Raw genomic sequence first — 9,226 nt, forward strand, 5'->3', positions numbered from 1 at the left:
TTGATTTTTTTAGATATCATATGGATCTACAAATATTAACAAATTAAAAAAAATAGTTACATTACATTTGAATTGGATGACATTGCATTTTACAAACAACAAATCATAACATCACATTACATTTTACAAATAAAGACTCATAGCACTAGAAAAGTACTAGCAATCTAGACTCATAGCACTAGAAAAGTACTATCAATCCTTTCAACCATGTCATATGAGTGTCTCAAGTTCATCGATGCCATTGCTCTAAGTTGGACATTAACTAATTAGTTTGAGCATTGGTATGGTTTCAAAAACATTGTCAAAATTCTCAAAAAACGAATGTTATTTACTCATTGAATGATAATAAGAATTGTTCATGGGTCGTGTAACCCAATTAGCCTGGTTAACTCAACTCATTTTAGAATAGACTTAAGACAACTCAAGATTGAAAAAGATAAGCCTAAGCACATTCTAAAATGAGTCAGGTCGATCGAGTTGGTTGGGTTACATAACCCATGAAGGCATGAATACCTCTTATTCCCATTCAATGAGTAAATTACAATTTTGTTTTTAAATTTTGGCAATGATTTTGGAACCACATTGGTGCTCAAATTGGTCTGACTAATTGGTTTCCAGTTCAAACAGTCCAACCGGTTCAAAATAAATAAAAATATTAAAAATTTATAAAAATCGATTCCACTACTGATTCAAACAAATTTTTAGCCCAATTCGACCAATCTGTGCTGGTTCGCAAGTCAATTGATTTTTTTTACCTCTCATCATATAGATACCCTAGTTGATTCCTAGTTCAACTAGTTTGACTGGATAGTCCTGCCTGACTTAGACAACATTAAAATTTAAAATTTTCTATACATTTAAAATTATATTTTTGAATTTTAAAAAATTTTTATTTTCTTCATAATTATATATTTTAAAAATATTTTTAAATGTTTATGCTTTTATTTAAAATATGAAAAAAATATTTTAAATATTTTATTTACTTTTATAGGGTAAGAATCAATTTGACATAAAACTATAAATATTGAGAACTAAAAAAAAATATTTTACCTTTTTTTATAATAGCCACTAATAATAAAATTAGATGAAGGAACCGAGATTTTTAAAAAAAATACAGGATCTCAATTTCTCAAGATTAAAATATGAGGATTAACTTTTAAATTTTAAAAGAGTATAGGGATCTTTAACAAATTTAAACCCATTTTATAAATAATGTTGTAAAGTAAAAGGTTAAGTGGGAAAATAATAAAATTACCGTAAAGAGATGAAAATCTAATTTGATTAGATGAGTGTAGTGCTCAAATTTCTGACTCAAGATTCCAACACCACAAACAATTATTCATTTAATTTATATCTCAAAGAAGCTCCATGATCTAAGTTGCTTCTTTACACCCCTATGTGCACGAAACCTAGCATTTTTATTTTTTAAATTTGATTTGATGTTATTTTGAACCAAATAATTTATTACTACTATTTTTTTTTTATTTTTTTACATTAATAATACAATTAATTATAAAAATAGAATAAGTATAGTTCATCTTGAACACAAAAAATTGGTATTATCAATGTGTCAAGTAACATTATTTATAAAAAGAATATATATTTTGATTATAAAGGGTGTTGCCAATCAAGGGGCGCATCCATTTTTTCCTCTTAAATTTTTATTTCTTTTATGTTATAATTTTTAAAGGCATAATGAAATATTTGACTCTTGAACGTTATAATTTTTTTTTATTTTAGCTATTTATTTAATTTTTTTTTTATTTTTTTTAGTTTTAAAATTTATATTTTTTATCAAATCACTCTAAAATAAATAAAAAAAACTCACATTTTTTTTAACTTTGATTATGTGACATGCACATGGATGACATGTCTATATTTAATTAACATTTTAAAATTTAAAAAAAAATTAAAATTTCTATGTCAACCACATAGTAATCCACGTGTATGTCACGGTAATAAAGTTAAAAAATATTAATTTTTTCATCTATTTTGAGATGATTTAATAAAAAAAATATAAGTTAAAAAAAGTAAAAAAAGATAGAAAAATTAAATGGAGGACTATTTTTGTTTTAGAAAGTTGAAAGAACAAATATGTTATTATGGTAACAAATATAAATATTAAAAAAAGAGAGTAAAATTTGACCGAGGAAAGAGAGGTGCCACCTCCGTGGTTGGCAATACCCATTTGTAATTAAAATTTTATTTATTAGATTAAAATATTATTTTTTATAGCTAATATCACTTAACATATTAATGAAACCAACTTTTACTGTTCAAAACGATATATTTTCATAAATAATCTATTTTCAACCTCATTTTCATAATTCCTTTTAGATATTATTAATGTAAAAACCCCTACTTTTGTTTTATTCAAAGCAACCAATTGAAACATGTAAGTGATCTTGCCTTTTAATGCCTTTTTTTTTTATAAAAATACTCAAATTTTTTTATTATTTATGAAAGTGACTCACTTTAAAAATTATGTACGTAAATGACTCATTTTAAATAGTAAATTTTGGTGACACCACCACCTCTAATTTTAAAAAAAAAATTTGGGTGTTGCCGTTACTATCGGTGGCACCAGACTGAAGTATAATTATATAAAACGTTAAGTGACCTGATGAAACAATTACCCTTTTAAATTGGATTGGCACACACCAATTAAATACTTTTAAACTTTTGATCTATTTGCATGTTAGGTCTATCTTCTTTTGAAATTAAATTAAATTAACAAAAACAAAAACCTTTTCAATTTTTTTTAAAAACAATAAACTTAAAAAAATATATAAAATATTTATTTAAATTACTTGCGACAAGTTTGTCTCTCTATGATCCAGTTAAATACAGATGATTCAGATTTTAAATAATAAAATCTTATATTTAGGGTTAATCATATATTTATTTACAATTCAAACCTACCTCAACATGATTTTAAATTTTTAATCACGTGAGTTTACCTGATTCTTTTTTTTTTTTTGAAATAAAAGACTGGGATTTTATTTTATTGAATATAGATAAAAACAAAACAAACAACCGGACCCAAACAAATGGCCAAAACAAAATGGTTCCGCAAAGAAATAGCCTAAATAAAGCAAAATAAAACTTTCCAGTTACTTACTGACCAGAAATGAAAAGCATCAAACACAAAATAAAATAAAATGTTTTAAAATCCATCCCAGTCAAATCAAGAAACGATTGGATGCCATAAATTCTTATGACTAGTCATTTCCAATGCTCCAGAATGTTCTGTCGATAGCTTTCCCCAAGATCTTTTTACTTTCTTTTGCTATCTGCTTTCATTACTTTTTTGCTCATCTCTCCTTCAATCGGGTTCCCTAGGCCAAGTTCCTACCGAGGCGAAAGCATGACCTTCCAGTTTTTTCCCCTCAGATAAGTATCTTCTTCTTTCTCAAGCGCGATCTTTGCTAATCTATGAGCATATGAGTTTTCAGATATGTGAATATATTGAAAAATAAGTTCTTGAAAATCAACTTTCTTTTTCTGAATATCTCTGATAATGGCTCCGATTACTGACTTGTCTGTTGAAGTTGCTTGACATTTTTTTATAACTGTTTTTGAATCCCCCATAAGTCTGACTGATTTGATTCTAAGTGAACTCCCTAATTTTGTACCTTCTAGGCATGCATATGCCTCTGCTGCGAAAGGTGAGGGGACATTTCTATGGATAACCGTCTTTAACACCATTAAGTTTCCCCTCAGATCCCACCTTACTAAACCTGTCGCTGATCTGAAGGTTCTACTGTCAAACGCTGTACCAAAGTAGATTCTCGTTCTCGGTTTAACCTCTTGTGTTTTATGACTTTTGTTTATACTTTCATTCTTTTTCAAGTTTTTTAAACCTTCATATTCTGCTAAATGTCTTTGAATATTTTGTGCTAAATCCCTTCCTGTTGTGTTTTTTCTCTCGTGTACCAATTGATTTCTGGAGTACCTTAACTGCCATAAAGTGTAACAGAAGAGCAGACACTGACCATTGTTGCTTCTCTTGAAAACCCATGTAAGCCACTCCCATATATTTTGACTCATGTTATTCATAACCCATGAAAGATTTAACTGTTGCCAAACTTCAATTGTCATAGGCCATTCACGGAAGACATGGACACTTTCTTCAACCTCCAAACAACATCGGGGACATCTATCATTAGAAATGACCCTCCTGTACCTAAGATTAGCAAAATTTGGTATAAAGTCCCATGATATCCGGCAGACTGTAAATGTAATTTTTGAGGGCAATTGTAGGCTCCAAAGTTTCTTGTAAATTTCTTTTAATTCGGACTGTATTAAATAATCATTAGGAACCCGATTAGCCTCTTGTAATAATTTATAGGCACCGCGGACCGAAAACTCACCAGATAGTTCTCCTTTCCACACCTGAATATCCTTATGCTCAAACTCTTCTAGGGGAATCTGCAGTATTTTCCTAGCAATTTTCTCTTAAAAGGTACTATTAATCACATCCATTCTCCATTTTCTACTTGATAAATCGATAAGATCCGAAACTAACTGTAATTCACCTCTGTTTGTTCTAATTTGTGCGCCAATTTTATCGACCCCCTGAATCCAGTTATCTTCCTAAATGGAGATGCTATCCCCTCTACCCACCCTCCAGCTCATCCCTTTTTGGAGAAGACCTTTTGCTGCCTATATACTCTTCCAGGTAAAAGAAGGTAAATTTCCCAACTCTGCAGATAAGAAACTAGAAAACGAGAAATATTTTGCTTTAAAAACTCTGGCTAATAATTAATCTGGAAAATTAATGAGACGCCATCCTTGTTTAGCTAGTAACGTGTTATTGAATTGGCTAAAATCTCGAAAACCTAAACCTCCACATTCTTTTAAAGAACAAAGATTTTCCCACGTGCAGCAATGAATTCCTTTATTACCCTTTCCTTTCTGCCACCAGAATTTAGCAACAATGCTCTCCAATTCTTTACATAAAATTCTGGGTAGTAAGAAACATGCCATCGAATAGGTAGGAATAGCCTGAAGTATGACCTTTATAAAAACTTCTTTGCCTCCTTGAGATAAAAACCTGATACTCCAATTATCGATACACTTCTTGAAAAGATTCTTTAGATTTTGAAAAGCTTCTTTCTTCCTTCGGCCCACCATATTCGGCAACCCCAAGTATCTCTTTAGATCATTGGACCTACGAACCCTCAACAAGTTGACAACTTGACTTCTGTCCTCTTTCAGCGTGTTTTTGCCAAAAAATACTGTTGATTTTTCAAAGTTTACGCATTGCGCAAGTTTTATATTCTTCTAGTATGTCCTTGAAGATATTAGCACCCTTCTTTGTTGCCTCCCCAAATAATATGCAATTATCAGCAAATAAAAGATGGGATACCTATGGTCCATTCCTACTAATCTTTACTCCTTTCGAAATACCTCTCTTCATTGCCGATATGCCCTCACCGCACAAAAGGAATAATAACGGACTTAGTGGGTCGCCTTGTCTCAAACCTCTGGTGGGCGAAAAATTAACCTCTCTAAACCCATTAATGATCACTGAATAAGAAACAATAGATACACATTTCATAATGGCCTTCACCCAGTTAAGGTCAAACCATATCTTTACCATAATTTCTTCAATAAAATTCCATTCAACCCTATCGTAAGCTTTGCTCATATCTAGTTTAACGGTCATAAAACTTTTTTTCTCCAGTTTCTTCAGTTTTAACTTGTGTAGCACCTCATATGCTAGTAATACATTGTCTGATATCAATCGTCCTGGTACAAAATCACTTTGGGCTTCATCAATACACTTCCCAATAATATTCTGGAGCCTATTAGCTATTACCTTTGCTATAATTTTATAAAGAACATTGCAAAGACTGATCGGCCTAAACTGCGACATATTTAAAGGGCTTTCTACTTTGGGTATAAGCACTATATTTGTAAAATTAATTTGACTAACTTCTATTTCACCATTCAACATTCGGAGACAATAAGATATGACATCTTCTCCCGCAATCTGCCAACATTTCTGATAACACGCTACTGGAAAGCCATCTTCCCTTGGCCCTTCGTTGGACCCATGTCAAAGATAACTTCTGTAATTTCTTCCTTGGAATATGGAGCTGTAAGTCTTTGATTGTCTTCCTCATGAATACACCGCTCAACCCCTGATAATATATGATCATAATTTCCCCTTCTACCTGTCGAAAACAGGTTTTGAAAATAAGCTTGTGCCGTAACCTCAATATCATTCAAAAGCACCATCTCTCCCCCTTCTTCGTTCTTTAATTTGTGAATAAAATTCCTCTTCTTTCATTGTGAAACTTGATTGTGAAAGAATTTTGTATTTTTATCTCTAAACTTCAACCAATTTGTTTTGGCCCTTTGTTCCCAAGAGCGTTCGTCTTTTTCAATCTCAAAGTTTAAACTTATTTTTGTATCGATCAATTCAGCTAAAGTCTTATCATCCCTTTCAGCTACAACCAACTCTTCAAGCTTTTTTGTCAGAAATCGTTTAGATTTTTTCCTGTTAAATTGAATTCTCCTAGCCCATTCCTTCAGACTTTCTTTTAAATTCTCCAGTCTCTGTAGCAATTCCCCTGAAGAATTCTCCCACAAAAACTTAACCACATTAATAAATGACTCCTCCATTAACCACCAAGCTTCAAATCTAAAATTACTGTTCCAAACTTGATCTTTATATTTCCTGGTATCCAGAAGAAGAGGGCAGTGATCTGAAAACGTATGAGTAAGATGTTGGACTTTCACCTTTGGAAACAGCACAATCCACTCTATGTTAGCTACTCCTCTATCAAGTCGTTCTTGAATATGTCTCCGGTAAATTACCTCTCTCCCAAGTGAACCAGCTGCCTTCAAATCCCACATTATATAGATGACAATCTTCTAGCGTTTTTCGAAATAACTCCAAACTTTTTTCATCTCTAGGTAGCCCTCCTTTCTTCTCAAATCCGTACATGATTTCATTAAAATCGCCACACACCAACCATGGAATTACCTCACCAACAACTAATCTCTTCAAAACTTCCCATGAATTGTTTCTGTCCTGAACATATGGGGAACCATAAAAGCCTGTAAATCTCCATTTAACTCTTTTTTCTTTATCTTCAACTAGCACGTCAATATGTCTTTTAGAAAAACAACGAAGCATTATATCCATGTCGGTTTTCCATGCTAAGCATAATCTTCCTCTCGTGCCGTCAGCTTCAACTTCAATCCCGTTTAGGAAACCACATCTTCTATGAATAATTTCCATTTGTTTTTTACTAAGTTTTGTCTCCATGAAAAAGACTATTTGGGGATTATTTTTCTTCAGTAAATATCGAAGTCTTCTAACCGTTTGTTGTCTCCCCAAACCACAGACGTTTCAACTTAAAATTTTCATTGCTCCCGGTCGGCTAACCTCTTGGCAGCCGCTGATGATAAAAAGGATAGTATCTTCCATCTCAACCCTATTTTGCTTTTTCCCCTCCTCCCCTATTAAAGTTTCATCTTCCACGTCATACTCCATAGCTACTTTTTCTTGAAAGGATCCTAATTTATCCTTCCATTGACCAACAGATGGTCCTTCCCCTTTTTAACTAAACCCCAATATTAAATCAATGGATATCTTCTTACTCCCTTTCAAATCCCCATCCCTTGAACTAAGCCCTACCGTTCTGTTCCTTATCCAACTCCCTTCACTTTTACTTTCTCCCTCTTATCGTAACCAAATACTATTCATTGCTAGAGCTCTACGAGATGGAGCTCGCAAAGATAAATCCCAACCCATCTCAATGATGTCCGCCCCCATCATCATTCTTGCCTCGCAAATAAAAATCATTATGCCCCAAACGACCACAGAAAAAATAAAACAACGATAAGCGTTCATATTTAAACTTAACATACGAACATATCCCACAGCTCATAACCTGCTTTTTCCTTCTCAATGGTTTCCTAACATCAATTTGCACCCTAATCCTCATGTAGTTACGATTTTCCTTTCCTAGATTTGAAGCATCATACTCTAGGAAAACTCCAGTAAAATTACCCAATTGTATCGCTAAATTCTCAGAGAATAAACCAACTGGAACATCATGGATTTGTACCCAAAAGGGAACAAAAACTAGAGGTATTTTCAATGGATCTTCGCCCCTCTTTAATTTGCACAAAATTAGTAAATGATTATTAAAAGTCCATGGTAGACCCTTTAAAACTCTCTCCATATCCATATAATGAAAAAACTTGAAGAGGTACCTTTTCTTCCCTAGATTTCTGATTTGCACCCCACAGACAGGATGCCATAAATTTGCCAGAGTGCTCTTCATGGCCGGAAAATTTATTATACTTGCTGTTAAGAAGCAACCCACAAGCTAATAATCTGCCTACTTCTCTTTGCATAGTTGGATCTGCCTGGACTAACAGGATTTCTTCTTCTTCTTCTTCATTGATCGATAGATTTGCTAATTCAGTCTCCATACTTGCAGGATTTGAAAAGAGATGGAAACTCACCCGCCTTCAAGATAACAGAAAGGGAATATCCTGAAACCGACGAGCACAAGAATTGAAAATAATAAAGAACCAGAACGAAAACAACAAAAAACCTAATAACTTAGGCCAGAGGCGGCAGACAATACGTGCTAGGGCAGCAGACTTTTTTTGATCATGAGTTTCCCGATTCTTAAATATATATTAGAATATGAAATATAAAAAAATATTTATAAAAGTTTTATTTCAAAATCAAGTAAAATGTTATGTGAGATAATTAAATTAAAAGTTTAAAAATAATGTGTTAAAAGTTGAAATTTTATCATAGTATTATTCTATTTAAAACATAAAAAATATAGAAGGTATTTTATCACATTAATATTTATTATTTTATAAAAATAAAATGTTGTAACAATTTTCAAATTGACTTGTTATTTAATGGATTCGTTTCATATATTAACCTTTACGGTCAAGTCCTTTATTTGTATTATTATTTTCATCATCAGACTGAAAATTGACTCCCAAGGGCTTATTTTGCATGACAAAAGAAGCAGTGATCATCTTCGTTTATCAATCAAGTTTTATTATTATTAAATTTGGAGAAGAATTGAACTCAAAGTTGATAAAACTGTAATTAATGGAACAAACATAAAATTTATAATTGGCAGTCAAACTTTGAAAGTCTACATAAGTAGCTAGATCAACTTAATATTTTTAATTTCTATGATATACAGATTGATTGTGCTTGTTCAAAACCGAC

The sequence above is a fragment of the Gossypium hirsutum genome, chromosome D10 (assembly GCF_007990345.1).
Source record: "Gossypium hirsutum isolate 1008001.06 chromosome D10, Gossypium_hirsutum_v2.1, whole genome shotgun sequence".
Lineage (NCBI taxonomy): Eukaryota > Viridiplantae > Streptophyta > Magnoliopsida > Malvales > Malvaceae > Gossypium > Gossypium hirsutum.